Raw genomic sequence first — 16,706 nt, 5'->3', positions numbered from 1 at the left:
TCAAAGTGAATACATGTTTACCTGCTGTGATAAATTGGATATGTAAAATACTATCCATATGTAAATAGGTGTAGTATTTCTCAGATTTTTTACTTAATTCCAAAACTATGCTTGGTTTCTCCTCCTCCTCCTTTGGCCTTTCTGAGGACTTGTCTATACAAGAAAGTTGTATCAGTTTAACTTAAGGTGTGATGTTAAACCAATGCAAAAGACTGTGTGGCCACTCTTAATTCCATTTAAACCAGGTTTATTTCAGTTTAATTTAAATTGATTAGGAACTGGGTGCAGATAAACTGAAAAGGCTTCTTTTAAACATAAAGATTTTTAACTACATTGGTTTAAAATCAAACCTTAAGTTAAACCAGTGCAACTTTCCCAACAGATAAATCCAGCTTTGCCATACTCTTTGTCTTTTCTCAACACTATCTTTTCCTTACTTTTTGAAGTCATCTTCCTTCACCCACTGCCTTCACCCACTCTTAGTCAAAGGCTACAGATTCCTGGTTGAGAAGGTTGGCTATGGCTGTTGCCAGGGTTTGTTGATGATGGTTGCCAGACAGCTACACAACACACACCCTTCCCAGAGGTTGCATGGGCCGCCTCACACCTACTGTACTTCCAGCACTGGTTGGCATAAATCCTGAGCTAAAATATAAAGCCACTAGATCATTGGAATGGTCTGGCCCCTTCTGTGAGCATCTCATCCCACACTTTCATTCTGTACTCTCTTTCTGCTCCCTCCCAGTCATTCCCTCCCCCCCCCATTCCCCTCCACCCTTGTGCTCTCTGGCCTTGTCTATGTACAAATGTTGCACTGGTTTAACTTAAAACATCTTTTAAACCAATTTAATGAAACTGGTGTAAGCCCTTCTGTGGACATTCTTGTTTCAGCAAGAGTGGCTAATTTTTATTTAGGTTAAGTCTGTTCCTAATTGACTTAAATAACACAAATAAGCCTGGTTTAAACCAAAACAGGGGTTTGCACTCTTTTAACTAAATTGATTTAAAATCACACCTTAAGTTAAACCAGTGGAAGGTTCTTGTTTAGATGAGCCCTCTATCTCTTCTCCCTACCTTTTGTTTGTCCTTTTCCATTTATGTCAGATCTGTGTTGTGAAACATGCAAATAACACTAGTCCAGTGGCATTATCAGGAGCAGCAGCCAAGTAAAACCTGACATGAGTCTCCTCTGTTTCACTCTAAGCTTCACCGGGCCCCTAGAAAAGCACCTTGTAGAGGAGCAGCATAGTCATGATCTTTCCCTATTGGAGAATTACACAAGAGAATATCAAAAAAATAGAGAGAATTGGAGTGCGTAATAATGTGGGTTCCCATGACTCTGCTTCAATTTTAAATTCTGATCTGCTTCATAATTTTTCTATAATTCTCTTTAATCAACATAAAGCTAGCCTCCTGAGTGAAAGCAGACTGCTAGTCTCCCTCTAAATGCCAAAGAACATCCTGTTTCTGTCACACTGTCATTTGTTGTCTAAGTGACAATAAATATGAAAATGCATTTTCACTTTCCACTCTCTGCCTAATTGTGATTCTGCTAATCTCAGCTCTTTCAAATAGAACCTTGCCCCTGCTTGCAGATAACATCTAATGAAAAAAACACCACAGGTTATTCAACTGGATATTGCTTCTGCAAGAGAAGGAATTGGCTAACAAAATTAATCTGACTAAAAGACGTGAATGTTGTGTAGCCGGTCTCTTCCTTGTAATTAGTTAAAATGCATTCTCTCTCTCTCTCTCACACACACACACACACACACACACACACACACACACACACACACACACACACACACACACACACACACACACACACACACGTAAAATCTGTATTTTCTGGTTCTAGGTTTCATGTATAGAAACGTGAGAGGGAAAGGATGTGCTTATGGATGAAATAGTGTAGCCCAAGGGAGTGAATAACTAAGACTGGGCTAACTTCCATAAAAAAGGCCATCAGGTTTGATTTTGAAAGGCAAGAAAGGGCGGGGTCGGAGTAGGAGAACAACAAATGCAAGCCTTTGAGGGTAATTGACTCATACACCAAACATACATTTACACAATCAAAATTCTGCATTTCTTTTCCTTGGGGTCAGAAACTCTTCTTGATTCTTTCTGTGGTTCTTATTTTTTCTCTTTGGAAAAGCATTTGTGTTCTTTTGCTTAAAAAAAATTCTTACACACTCCAGAGGCAAATCTCCTCTCCTGGACTCCACAGACTTGTTTAGGCAGGGTCTAGCTGCTTGAAAGAAAGCCGAGCACCCTGCTGTTGTAGGAAAACCTGGCAGGTGACTGCAGTGTCCTTGATATCTTATATAGATCTGTACTAACATTAACTAATTAAGAAGCATGCTATAACTGCTAAGCATCACATTATCTTTGTACTGCAGCCAAGGTGAGAATCTTTGTGCCATAAAAACATAGGATGTATGATGGAAGGTCAGAAAAATAAGGTCCAAGTTGAGGTGAAGTTAGTCTGCAAATAAACAGTGGTTTTCTGAGGGCTTTGAGATCACATGGAGGTTTTAGTTTTTTAAATCCTTCTTTTCCTCTTCAGCAAAGCTTCTTTTAAACCTGATAGTCTTGCTATCTTACTTTTAATCCAGAAAACATGCTTCTGTGGAACGATGGTCCAGTGGTTAGGGCAGTAGTCAAAATTTGGGAGATATGGGTTCAATTCTCTACTTCGACAGATTTCCTGTGTAATCTTGGGCACATCATTTAACCTCCCCATGCCTCCGTTCTCCATCTGTAATATGTGGATAATAGTACTTTCCTATCTCACAGATTGTTAAGGCACTCAGATACTATGGTGATAGTTCCTTTAGATTAGTAGCATTAGCCCCACGTTGACAATACTGAGCAGCTAAGTTGCCTCTGAGCTGCGTGGCTGCTCAGCAAGCTATCAAGGGCCGTGCAGGCGGGGAGAGGCGCCTCTCCCCTGGCCTGAGCCCCACCCTCAGCCTCGGAGCTGCCGCAGCCGGGGAGAGGCACCTCTGCTCCGGCCCCAGCCTCGGAGCTCCTGCAGCTGGGGAGAGCCCTCCCTCTCGGGGCAGCATGCACCCCAAACCACTCATCCCCAGCCCCACCCCAGAGCCTGCACCCGCAACCGGAGCCCTCACGCCCTGCACCCAACCTTCTGTCCCAGCCATAAGCCCCCTCCTGAACCTCAAACCCCTCATCCCTGGCCCCATCCTAGAGCCCACACCCCCAACCAGAGCCCTCACCTCCTCGTACCCCAGTTCTGAGCCCCCTCCCACACTCCAAACCCCTGAGCCCCGCCATACATCACCTCCATGTTGGTGCACGTAACAAAATTCATTCCGCACATGGGTGTAAAAATTTAGAGGGAACATTGGTGAGTAGCCCAGTTGAATTGTTAGTTGGTTTCTAATAAGAATGCAAAGATTATGGAATTACTCCTGGGGGCATTCTGCACCAAAAAAATAAAAATTGTGTGCACAATATTATAAAATTCTGCAAATTTTATTTGTCAAAATAACACTACAAAAATCACACCAGTTTCAATTATCTTGGTGATTTATTTCAAAATACCTGTCAGCAAGTATGTCTGAAACAATACAGACCAAAAAGATTCAGGAAATGTTTTTTGACAAACAGATTCCTTACTAGGCATATTAATACAGTACTTTGAGTAATAATTCATTTAAACTACAGTACAAAAATGTATTTCTCACTCCCCTCAGAAGCAGTGCAAAGGCTTGGTGGAGTCAGGGGTAACAGAGGAGCTGAGGGAGAGGGAAGTAATTGCTGGCACACCCAACAACCCTCTAGACTCCTGCCCAGCAATTACTGCCCCTCTTTGCAAGCACTGCCCCTGCAGCTCTCCTGGCCAATGGGAGCTGAGGGGGGGGTGCTTGCAGAGGGGCAGTGTGCGGAGGGAGATCTCTGTCCCCCACTGGGGCTGCAGGGCTGTGCTGGCCGCTTCCGAGAATGGCGTGGGGCCGTCGAAGGCAGGGAGTCTGCCATAGCGGCAGCCACACTGCACTGCCAGAGATCCTGATCGACTGGGAGATCCTCAAGGATCGAACGGTCGATTGTGATCGACCGGTTGGTGACCATTGCTCTAGAATTTCTACTTTTCTAATGGAAGAAAATCTCTTCACTTTCTCAAATTATGATGAAATAATTCATTAATGCCATAGGGTGGTGAGGTCTGTGAGTTTGTATCTTTATTCAGTAACTAACAGATACCAAAAACTAGTATCTGTTATTCAAACAAATTGAAAAATAAGCTTAAATTGTTGTCCCTAATTTCTAATGTGCTAAAAATGATAGATAAATATAAAGAGGGTTAACCATCTGGAGAATTTTGCTTTTTTTCTGTCTTTCTCTGCCCAAGATTCGTGGAATCAGAATTGAGTTCTTATTGCAATTTGGTCTAGAGCTACAATATATTTAAAAATATAGTGGAATTGCATAAAACAGCAGTTCTCAACCAGAGGTCTGGGGCCCTCTGTGGGGCTGTGAGCAGGTTTCAGGGGGGCTGCCAAGCAGCACTGATATTAGACTCACTGAGGCCCGGGGCAGAAAGCTGAAGCCCCACTGCATGGGGCTGATGCCTTTGATCCTGAGCTCCATCATCTGAGGCTGAAGCCAAAGCCTGAGCAACTTAGCTTCATGGGGCCCGTGTGGCGCAGGGCCCTCAGGCAGTTGCCCTGCTTGCTACCCCCTAGTGCTGGCCCTGGCTTTTATATGCAGAAAAAAAGTTGTTGTGGCATAGTTGGGCTGTGGAGTTTTCATAGCATGTTGTGGGGGCCTCAGAAAGAAAAAAGTTGAGAACCCCTGGCATAAAGTATGGCACTGACATTGGCACCAAATTAATTCATCCTTATTTGTTGTTCAGTGACTAAGAATCATCAGTGATAAGATACATAATGTGGGAACTGCTTCTAAAAGCATGTTTTTTAGATCAGTACATTTTTGTTCCCTATTCAGTTGTTTTCATTTAAAAAAATTAGAGGCAGCCAAAAGACATAAGGAGGCAATCAACCATGGTTACTTCAGTCTCGAGTCAGTTGTTCAAGGTGATCAACAAATCTTTAAAGACAATAAAAGTAAACTTAAAGTTGCATATTGGCTTCCTCCAATAGAATGGGTGTTCATGCTCTCAGCAGATGAGTGACTGGGGAAGCGAAGCCACAAAAAAGGTTTCATTTCCAAAGTCCTGGTTGCTCTGCTCTGCAGTGTCCTTCCAGCATGCACCATGCTATGCTAGTATAGCTATTATCAGAGTGGAAAGAACATCAGGCAGGTGGGGGTTTTTCCTAGTATGTGAGAGGGCTTTGGAAAGTGATTTTTCTTCTTTTACCTCTGTGGCATAACAAAATCTTTTAAACAAAGCAAAATACGACCCCACACTTTATAAAAACCAACACACAACTTACCTGCCCTCTTGTAGATTGGCACTACACTTCAGTAGAGTTTTCTGGTAGGCAGTATATCGAGAGTTGTGCATGTAAGATGACGTAGAAGACCATAGCAATAATTAATATTAATAAAAAACAGTACTTTTCCAGTCTCCACTGCTGACTAGTCATCTCTCTGCTTTTGCCATTTGAGATGTTCAGCTCACAACCCCTCATTTATATTGTATTCCTACAAACATTTGCGGGTCAGAAAGGGTTTTCCCCTTTTGTGTGTGTGTGTGTGTGTGTGGAGAGGGTCAGGGAGAGGGTATTATTCAGGGACTATTTTGTCCTGTCCAGAGAGAGTTTCATGCTTTTCCAAGTTGTTAGTCTTACCAGCCACATGCTGCTATGGTAGCCATGCTTTAAAAGAAAATATTACAGGGGAAAGACTGGAATACAGTAGTAGGTGTTCAGTGCTTTGGGGGAGGAGGACAATCTCAGCACTTCACTTTAGGAGAAGAGGAGGGTGAGGAGAAGAGGGAGTAGAGATGGAATTAATAGAGAGGGGGATTTATCTTTGATGTCACAAGATCACTTCTCAGAGGGCAACAGCAGAGAGCGGTGGGAGAGATGAAGATTAGGCTAAGTTCCACCAGCCTATAAATTTTTGATGGTTAAACACAGATATATATTGCTTAGAATGCAAAAACTTCAAGGCATTTTTCATACTGAATTGCAAGAATTATATAAACTCAGAAACTTAAATACCATATAGTTTGAATGAGGCCCCAAACTCAAAAATACTTATTTTTGTAGGTAACTTACAGAAGTAAGTTACATACTTCTCTTTCCAAACCCTTTAAAGTGCTTCTGGATCCTGTAGTAGGAATTCTTGATAAAATCTCTAACAAGACACTTCAAGTATGACTCACTGCATTTTTTTCCTGCAAACAATTAAACCCTCTTACTGAGCTCATCTATCCCAGCTTGATGTGTAACAACTTGTTTTTTCCTCCTTCAGTGCTGCTACCATGTACATAGAATTCATTCTGTCTTGTAACTGTAGTTGAAAACAAGCCTTTCAATGAAAATATAGCTTTTTGTCTGGGACTTGATAACCTAGGAGTCGATCACAGAACTCTTGAAGCAGTCCAGCCATTGATGTGCTCACATTTTATGGCAGATATGGAGAGGGAAGGGAAGAGGGGTTAATTCCTTTTTGTGTACATTCTTATGCACCAGTTCTGTGATCTATTCCCATTCAGCAAAACACTTAAGCACATGCATAATTTTAATCACACTTAATATTTCATGTTGGGATTTGACTTTCCTGAGGGAAGCAACCCTTTTTCCAGCCCAACAGGGTCATAGGAAGCAACCCTTTTTCCAGCCCAACAGGGTCTAAGGAGGTTCCCTTGGGAACCTCCTTAGAAAAATAGCCTAGAGTGAACCCTTACAGGAGGTGGTGGTGTGCTTATAGATTTAAAGTAGACCTTCCGATAGCTACCATCTTCAGTCTGAAGAGATTTTGAAGGTGGGAGTTCTCTTATGAGACCCCCTATTATTGTTCTTTGACAAATAGTCCTCACAAGTGGCATTCCTCCTTCTGTTAAGCATCAAAGTCCAGACGTTAGGAGCACTGACACTATCAGGACAGAGAAATCATTTCTTCTGTACTGAGATCTGCTAGATGGCAGCATGGTCAAGGAATTCTGCTTGTTGGTCATACAGTGTTTCGCCAGTGTCTTTTGTTTTTGTTTTGGCAGAAGCTTTCTGTATGCCTTACTGCCTGGGGAAGATGGAGCATATAAAATATATCATGTTTTGAATGTCCATATTTAAAGGAACAGGAGTACTTGTGGCACCTTAGAGACTAACAAATTTAGTCTCTAAGGTGCCACAAGTACTCCTGTTCTTTTTGCGGATACAGACTAACACAGCTGCTACTCTGAAACGATATTTAAAGGATGATCCTTTTTCCAGCCCAGGAGGCACACTGCTGTGAAAATCCCATTGTAATGGATCTGTGGACCTCAGCACAATGACAAATAGGAAAATGTATCCATGCTTACCTGACGATATCCTTTCTTTGAGGAATAAGACCTGGCTCACCCTGGATAAAAAGAGATCATTCAGAATAGAGATGGAAATTGACATCCAAAGATTTGGGTTTTTTTCATTATGGGGTGTTTCCCATGCTCTGCATTGGGAGAAATTACAGTGCACTTTCCTCAGAGTATAATCAATCAGTAATTTAGGAAAGCAGAACTGAATTATTTTTGTGTAGGGAAGTTGTCTTAATTGGAGGGAACTTCAGGGACTATAGGGCATTCCCCTGCAGCCAGAAACTGGTGGGGCTGGTTCTGCCTCCAAGATGCGAGCAGACTGAAGTATCCATTGTAACAGACTTGTGGAACTTACTAATTGAAGAAAAGTTTCCATGGAAGCACATTTACCTTTTCCTATTCTATGACATTATTATACCTTCATTTTGTATGCCACATTCTGGTTAGTGGAGGCATTGAGTGTGCATTTATGAGCTTAATTCAGTTTTTATTTTGCTGTTGCAGTTTACCCAAGTGGAAACATCATAAAACATATGAACAACTGAAATTTGAGTTTCAAGACAGTTTCTCATGCCTCCAGCAAGTTGGGGATTTAGAAATTGTGGCTTCCTTCTTTTGAGATCAGCATAATTGTCTAATGCAGCATGTGAGTCTCATTCCCACCACTTCTGGTGTGTAAAAGAATGACTTCTTCTATTACATGAATTCATGGTGAACTGTAAAGTTATCCTGGGTAATGTTCATGCCACAAATGTGGAGTGCACACAGTAGAGACTATAGCATAGTACTGCAAGTCAGGTGGTTTGGGTTTATTTCTTGGCTCTGACACTGAGTCACTGTGTAACCTTGAATAAGATTTTTAAAGGACTTTATGTATTACTGTGCTCAGCATTGCAATGCCTGACTGATTTAGGCTCAAAGTGATTTAAGCACTTAGGAGCATAAATCTCCAAGTGTCTAACTCACTTATGGGAAGGAGATTTAGGCTCCTAAATCAGTCAGGCATTGCAACACTGAGCTCAGCAACGCCTAAATACGTTTACAGATCTGGGCCTTAAGCTTTGTGCTTCACTTTCCCCATATGTCTTTCCCTTCCCCCCCTTTTTCAAAAAACCCTGAGTACAGTAATAAGTGGGTAGTTGTAATTTGCAAGTTAACCATCATTGGCGCTTGCTAATTAAAGAATTTTCCAGCCTATTCCCAAGCTTGAGTTAACTAATCTGGAAGATGAAGTTTCTGAAGCCTAAAAAGGATGAAGATTTGCCAGGCAGAAAATATAGTAAATATAGTAGTACTGTTGTTGAGACAAATATTCACTATGCTTGCATTTTTCCTTACTGAGGTAGTCCTGGCAAAGCCACTGGTGTGACAGGAACAAAGTAACCAACAGAATGGATCAAAAGGTAAGCAGTTTAACTGACAAAGTACTAGGTAAATGGCTAATAACGGGTTTTGATGTCTCTAAAAAAACCCAGACAAACCCCAACCCTATCATAGACACACACACCTAGCTACAGGATTGAGTCAATTAAAATTTATTTAGTTGTGGAGGTGCAGTTTCCTAGCATTACTCAATAGATACATCCCTGCGGCAAGGGCCTCTCTCTTGTGGTCAACAGTGTTAAATGTTGCAATATCACATAAGAGTGACTATAACCTCCCTAATCCTAGTCCAGGAGGATGAGAATGGATGACTGTCTTCTATCCATTGATATGAGGAGATTGTCCATCAGTGCCACTAAACTGATTCTGTGTTCCATGTCCTGACCTGAATCGAAATTGTGCTCAGTCTAGAATATTAGTTTAAATCTGGTGAGCTTGAAGTTTGCCTTTGGCTAACTTCTCTGAGAGCTTACTCAGGAATGGGAGGTTTGACACGGGGTGGCAGTTGGCTTGACCAGATGTTCCAGGATGGGTTAACAGCCATGCAGAGTTAAATTAAAAACTGAAAGGTCACCTCCCTAGGCAAACTTTGAGCTTAATTTTCCTGTGTTAGTAGAGAAAGAAAAGGAGCTACATCTTTCTTTAGAATTCTCCGCCGCTTGCCAAGCGAGCAGTGAACATGAGTTGGTTTTGTAAAAGGAAAGATCAGTGTTGCAGTGGGATTGAAGAGAGGAATTTGTACAAAATCTTGAATATGACTGATAGCTAAAGAACAAGGATGGAAATGGATTTTCAAAGGGGCCAGGGAGGTGTGTATGTGTGGTTATGGAACTTTGGGAATAATTAGGGGCAAGCTTGTTTATATGTGTGAAGAGAGAGTAGCTAGAAATTGAGTGGAACACATAGTTATTTAAATTGGTATTTTCTATTAACTATATCATCTCAGGGAATGCAGACACTTGTTTTGACGATCCAGCCCAAGTTAAAATTTGCAAATGGAAAATATTTTCACTTCTGTTTTCATGTACTATAGGAGGTGAGCGGGCATTTTTATTTTCAAATCTGATAGATATCTGGCTCCATCTGCTGGACAAAAAGATTCCTGCTAGCATGCTGAAACACAAAATGTTGCTAGGCCAGGCTTGTGAGGAGGGCTTTGCAATACCCAGTGAAGGAGGAGGTACAATCTGTCGTGAGGTACAGCTTCTTTCATAAGGAAGTTGGGTGTGAAGAGGAATTTTTGTAAAGAATAAGGAAGTCTGAGTACTTAGCAGAGAGCAGAGAGAATTCTCAAGGGCTTGTATACTTCCAGTTTTTCTCTGTGTGCATCATTATTGGCATGGATTAGGGAAGTTATACTCTCTCTTTCTCTCTCTCTTTTGTGAGATCACTGTTAGATAATTGAGTTTTGAGTACCTACAGGCCAGAGATAAGGTAACCTGTTGGAGAGATTTCAGAGCAGAGGATTGAGAATTGTTGTAATTGTGTTGACAAGAGTAATTTTAAAAACTGTGTGTAAAACTTGCCTCAGCAGAAGTGGTGGATATCTCAACGAATTGCAAGTATTTTGAGAGTGCTGGTGCAAAGAAGGAGGAATACTTATTTAAGGTAGCACAAGCGGATATAATAGGTTAGTGGAAATATAATTGGGATAAGAAGAATTTCATCTGAAAACTGTGGGAAGAAAACAGACAACAAGATACCAGTTAAGCTGTGCTTCCGTCTTCCCCGGAAAATGGTGGCAGCTCCATCACTTCAGATTTTAAAACTAGACTGAACAGAGCTCTGGAAAGTACGAATGGCGGGTTTAAGGTGCCCTTAAACACCTTACATCTCATGTTCTTTGATTTACACAAGCTGATGTGTACAGATGCTGAAGGAAAGGATGAAAGTTAGAGTTTGCTTAATTTTTTTAAAAGATACAAATCAAGGGAGGCAAATTATGGTTGGGATCTACTACAGACTCTGGCAACAAAATGAGACTCTGACAGTGGGATTTCTTCATGATTTGTTACTCATTGTGGACTTTAAATAACCTGTATTTGCTGAGAAACACAAAACTAAATTCAAGTGGCTTCCTGAAATTTGTTCAGTCAGTTTTCTAATCAAAAAAACCGAAGGGCTTAGCGGAGATGCTATTCTGATTCCGATGAATGAGAAAAGACAGTGACAAGCCTGCAGATGACTAGGATCAAAAGGTTCTGAAATGATGATGGATAAAATTCCGCAAGTGCCTAAGTCTGGTTTTCAAAAGTAACTGCTCTTAGGAGCCCAAGTCTCGTGGAGTATTAATCAGAGGGATGGTGGGTAGGTAATCTTAACATCTTTCATAGCAAAGCATAGCCAAATACTTTACAGAAAGTTATAATATATCACTTCACCTGTCATAGAAATGCATTTTCTTCTTGGGAGGAACATGGCAGCCATTCTGTGCTAGCAATGCTACTAAACAGTTTTCTCTGCTTTCCTCCTTAGGACTTAGACCAATCCTAAGGCATTCATCACCTAAAGGATCGGCTAGCTCACAAAGTAAATGTTGGTTTGGGAATAAGTGGCGGTGGAGGAATTAGCGAGGCTAGGAGTTCTGGCTCTAGGAAACATTCTAGAAGATTGCGTCTCTTACACAAAATGACGGGCCCACTTCTCCTAGTTCATACTGAGACCTAGCAGGGGTAGGCAGACCTGCCGAGACCGTATATAAATGGACACCGATGAGTTAAGAAAAGAGGCATGCCAATTTAGTGTGCTTTTACCAGGGTTTCTCTTTGTAATAGATGATAGTTCTTTACCCAGTCTTGGTAATGCTTCAGCTAGGAAATTATGTTCTTCTATTCTGAACACCCTAATGATATTAATAAAAAGGAGAGCTGCTAAAATTATTAAATGATAATATACAATATATGAACTATACCCAGGCTGGTATTTTCAATAGGAATTTGGCACCTGCCTCCCTTAGATATCTTTGAAAATCCCAACCCTAGTCTGCATTACTCATGGAAAAGGATGTTGTTATTCAGGTAGTCAGACTATCAGATGAAGAGTAACAGGTTGGAGGTAGAAAAAGAAAAATCACATTCAGTATTTGTTCCTGTATCTGACAGTGAGCACAGTCACTCAGTGGAAGACCTAGCATGCGACACCTTCTTGGGAAGATGCTTCTATTTTCTTGTGGGAAGCCTAGCACATCCCCAGTCCTGATGTTGGGAGTGGGATGAGGGAAAGAGAAATGGAGAGGGCTCAGTGAGGAAAGGATAGCAATGCACGAGGCCTCAAGGTGAAGGGATTTAATGTGTGTGTGTGTGTGTATCCCCTTTGTTGCATTTCTCAGTCGTTTTAGTTTTGGCACAAATCTCTGGAGAAGGTGTTGATGCAGACAAATCTGCCAAATGAAATTACATTGGTTTGCCTGTGTGAAATTCTATATAACTAAGAAGTGGGTCTAAGTTTCTTCAGATGGGACTAATTTAAAGGCTAATGTTTGGTGTCTTAGTTCCTTTTTAATGGCAATTTATCTGCGTTTTCCTTGAAGTGACAAAACTGTTACTGTCCCCATGAATCAACAAACTATTTGACTTTCTATATATGTTGAAACCACTCAAGTGCTGCTTATATGTGAAATTTAAACACATCAAAATTCTAAATGCCTCTTTTGTCTTTTAACCTATGTCTTAATTATAGGAACTTGCTTTCTCCATGATCAGAAAAAGCACTTCTTACTTGGGTGTAGTCATGATCCTTTTGAGAAGTAAAGCTATAACATGCTTTGTCAGTTGGGTAAACTTCATGTGACTAGTACACAAGCTTAGATAGAATTAAAGCATAGCTACAGGAAAGAGATAAAAAGTTCATATGAGGAAGTATTGTGCAGTCCCGGAAGCAGCAGCTTGTAAAGATAACTATATGGTTAACTGGTCCATAATAAAGTGACACTGATATGTGAATTAAAGTGGCATGAAGACAGAAACAGAGATACTGAGGAAACAGTCCTGTATGTGATGTGGCGATACTGGGGAGGAGAGAGCAAAATATGTCAAGTATCTAAAGTAAAAGTTCGTTAATATTAAGCAGTGGAATGTGTGATTAAAGTAATCAAGATATAGATATGAAGAATGGGGCATGCATTTTATACTGAAAATCTTTTGTAAGGAAGCCCTTGAGGTACACAGAGTTGTGTAATAGGCTTTACTGAATCCCTTACTCAGAGTGAGTATCACAGATCCTATAAATACAACATTTCTGTTATTGCTTAATAGGTTTGTTTGTTAAATGTCAGCCTAGCAGTGCCTTTTGAGATATTTCAGGGTGAAATTCAACTCTGCGCAGGGGGCAAGCACAAGGCCTGTGCCTCAAAACTGTGCTGAATGGGGTGGAAGTGTTGCTATAGGCCCTGGACTGGTCCTCTGCACAGAGCTGAATGTCACTCTTTGGCAGTGTCTCATTAAAGTCTGACTGTTTTGGCTGATCTAAATTTGGTCCTGTCAAGGCTGATTCCCCACTCTGGCACTTTGAGATCAGAAGGTGGGGGCCCACACGGATTCTGAAAATTAATACTGGCCACTCCAGGCTTGTATTAAACTCCCAAGGTTACAGATTCTCTCTGACCTTGGATGGGTAGATGCTGCCACCACACAAATTAAAAAACCCTCCTTGAACCCAGGAAGGCGCATTTGGGGTACCCTTAAGCCCTTTCACCCCCCCTTCCGGGGAAGAGCTGAGAAAGAAAACGAGGAAATCAGCTGTTGCCACCAGCTAATTAAACAACATATGCACAGACCTCTTAGGACACACAAATCCAACCCTGTTCTTAAAAAAAGGTAAATTTTATTAAAAACAAAAAAGAAAGAAAATATATTTGGAACTTAGGCTTTTTGCTAGATTTTAAAAAACAATTACAAGGATGAAGGATCAAGATAGCTCTCTTGAGGTCCAGCTTAAAGGTTCCAAGCAAAACAAAGGCACCTGGGGTTAGCACAGAGGAGTCCACAAGCCATAAAGGAATAAAAGAGATAAACCTAATTGCGTCTTCCTAGCCCAGGGGTGACCAACTTGTGGCTCTGGAGCCACATGCGGCTCTTCAGAAGTTAATATGCAGCTCCTTGTATAGGCACCGACTCCAGGGCTGGAGCTACAGGCGCCAACTTTCCAATGTGCCGGGGGGGGTTGCTCACTGCTCAACCCCTGGTTCTGCCACAGGCCCTGCCCCCACTCCACCTCTTCCCGCCCCCTCCCCTGAGCCTGCTAAGTCCCCCCTCCTCCCCAGAGCCTCCTGCACCCAGGGAACAGCTGATTGGGAGGTGCAGGGAGGGAGGGGGAAGGGTGATTGGGTGAGCAGGAGGTGCTGGGGGCGGGGGAGCTGAGGTGGGGCTGCTGACTATTACTGTGGCTCTTTGGCAATGTACATTGGTAAATTCTGGCTCCTTCTCAGGCTCAGTTTGGCCACTCTTGTCGTAGACATTTCCTGATCTGCTTACACATCTGGGGTTTCAATGAGTAGTCTCTAGGTATGATTTTTCATACCTGGCCCACAGCTTGATACAGGATAGCTCCAGCCCTGTTTCTGCTCTGTCCCCTCTCTCTGGAAGAACAACACAGACCGACAAAAGGGGAGTCTTGTTTCAATTTTAAAAAGTTCTAGCCTTCCCATTGGCTCTTTTGGCCAGGTGCCCACTCCCTTCCTTTTACCTATGCATGCAGCAGACTTTTAAACCCTTTACAGGTAAAGCAAGTAGAGAACAGCTACCAAGAGGGCTTTTATAGCTAACTGGTTTGCTGGGTGTCCATAAAAGGGAGCTCCCCCCCTCCATCACAGGCCGTATAAATACCATGTTCATTAACTTTGTAGGTGTTCTTTCCCTAGCAGAAAGAAAGCTTTCCTAAAAGGAAGTTATTTCATCTCTAATAAAGTAGAGAGGCGGATTGCTAGTCATTTTTCCATAAATAGATTACTCAGAAGGTGCCTTTGAAAATTCACAGTTGTCATTAAAAGTGTTTCGGAAAAAAAATCTGACCTTTAAGCTTTTTTTTTTAATTGATCAAGCTAGTTGTGTTCTAATAAGTATTTATAAAAGGCTTTAAAACAATTAGGAAATTCTAATGTAGGATTGCAAACTGGTGTATTACTCAGTATTTTCAAAGCACTATCAGATTTTTTTTTTAAAAAAAGCTTCCTGATTCCTTTAAAAAGGAACTCTACAGAATCTGTTACTACCTCATTTCTTTGGAGTAGTTAATTAACATTAATGGGAGTTGAATATTCACAACTAAGACTTTGTCTACACTAGCAGTTTTGTTAGCAAAACTTTTGTTGGTCAGGGGTGTGAAAAAGAAACACCCCCCTGACCGGCATAAGTTTCACCGACAAAAGTGCTGGTGTGGACAGCGCTATGTCAACAAAGAGTTGCTCTCCTGCCGACATAACTACTGCTGCTTGCTGAGGGTGGTTTAATTATGCTGGTGACAGAGCTCTCTCCCGCCAGCATACAGTGGCTACATGGGAGAATTTACAGCAGCGTAGCTGAAGCGGTGAAGCTGTGCTGCTGTAAGGTCTGTAGGGTAGACATAGCCTAAGAGAATATGCCTTTTAAAAATATTTCAGGGGGCACAGATATTTCTGCAAGGAAAAAGAATAAATCTCTGTTTAAAAAGAGGCAAGCAACTTATGCACAGATGCTGTGCAATGTGAAAACTGTATCTGCTTCCTCATTTCTTTGGCAAAGCCACAGATAAAAATCTTGTTTTTAAAGGCTTCCAATGAAATGTATTGTTGGGGATGTTTGCAGAGTTGCATGGACTTTAGCCATACTGTTACCATTAAAATCTGAGCTGGGAACCAGATTCTGCCCTGATTTACACCCTGTGCAACCTTGTGGAAGTCAGGGCAGAATTTGGCCCAGTATCCCTCAGAGCCTTTCACCCTGTTCTGCTAATTGTAGCCATTCCCAAAAGTAAGGCCTTGTCTGCATTTGTGGCTGTGTATAGGGTACATGTAGCTACACACCACAGTGAAAAGCAGGCTGCATCCACACTACAGTGTACAGCTACATGTGCAGGGCCCTACCATATTCACAGGTGTGAAAAACGCGTCATGGACCGTGAAATCTTGTCTCTGTCATAAAATCTCTGTCATAAAATCTCCGCGAGTATGCCACACTCCCATTCCAATTTATACAGTGAAGAATGTTAGTTTTTCTGATCTGGTGTGCTACATGCCTATGCGAATATGATGATAATATGGCGCAAATATGGTACCGGTCCCTGGCACATTGGGAAAAAAATTGCTGGTCCACCACATCGGATAGTTTGAGAAGCACTGTTGTAGGGTACATACCCTAAGGTCCTGACATGTCTTTATTTGCCTAAGAAGTGTTTCATGGTCTACACTGCTGTTTATACCCGTGCTAGCTGGGCTTACAGCATCTGTACTCTACACGCTGCTAAGCTATTCCAGCCCTTACTTTGCCTTGCAGGTTAACAATAGGTGCACCCCAAGCCCCTTTGAAGCATTTCCCTCTCGTGTCCAACCCCTTCTTCACTGAATGCTCACAGTTATACTAGCTTTGCTGTCCCCAAGGGAACAGCGTACACACCAACCTGAATGATTCAATCCAGGATTTGTTCTTGTAGAACACCACAACACCGAGTTATATTTATAATGAAAACAATCATAAATTTATTATCAAAGATTAAGATTTAAGAGATCATGAGAAAGGATAATGGAAACAGAAGGGTTATATATAAAACAAAATCATAACAGGCTTTCTCGAGACTAAATTTAACAGACTAACCTGCCTAAGGAAGTCTCTCTCACCCAAATGTCCTTTATAGTGCTTCCAACCAAGTTGGGATCCTGTTTTCATGAATGTTATCACACAGC

At 41.7% G+C, this 16,706-nt stretch overlaps 1 protein-coding gene across 6 annotated transcripts in view; it reads left to right on the top strand.

Moving 5' to 3' along the window:
- LIMS1 (LIM zinc finger domain containing 1) overlaps nucleotides 1-16,706 on the top strand; it is a 127,731-nt gene that overhangs the window by 32,024 nt on the left and 79,001 nt on the right. Inside the window, exons 1-2 of one of the 6 annotated variants that reach the window (XM_043536276.1) lie at nucleotides 7,960-8,096; nucleotides 8,797-8,853. The exons of the other annotated variants lie outside the window; for them this stretch is intronic. The gene's annotated coding sequence lies outside the window, so the exon portion shown is untranslated. Of the gene's footprint in view, nucleotides 1-7,959; nucleotides 8,097-8,796; nucleotides 8,854-16,706 lie in introns of those variants that run through there. 6 annotated transcript variants of the gene reach the window in all.

Source organism: Chelonia mydas, chromosome 1 (genome assembly GCF_015237465.2).
Source record: "Chelonia mydas isolate rCheMyd1 chromosome 1, rCheMyd1.pri.v2, whole genome shotgun sequence".
Classification (NCBI taxonomy): Eukaryota; Metazoa; Chordata; order Testudines; family Cheloniidae; genus Chelonia; species Chelonia mydas.
This window is presented reverse-complemented; position numbering and strand designations above follow the sequence as displayed.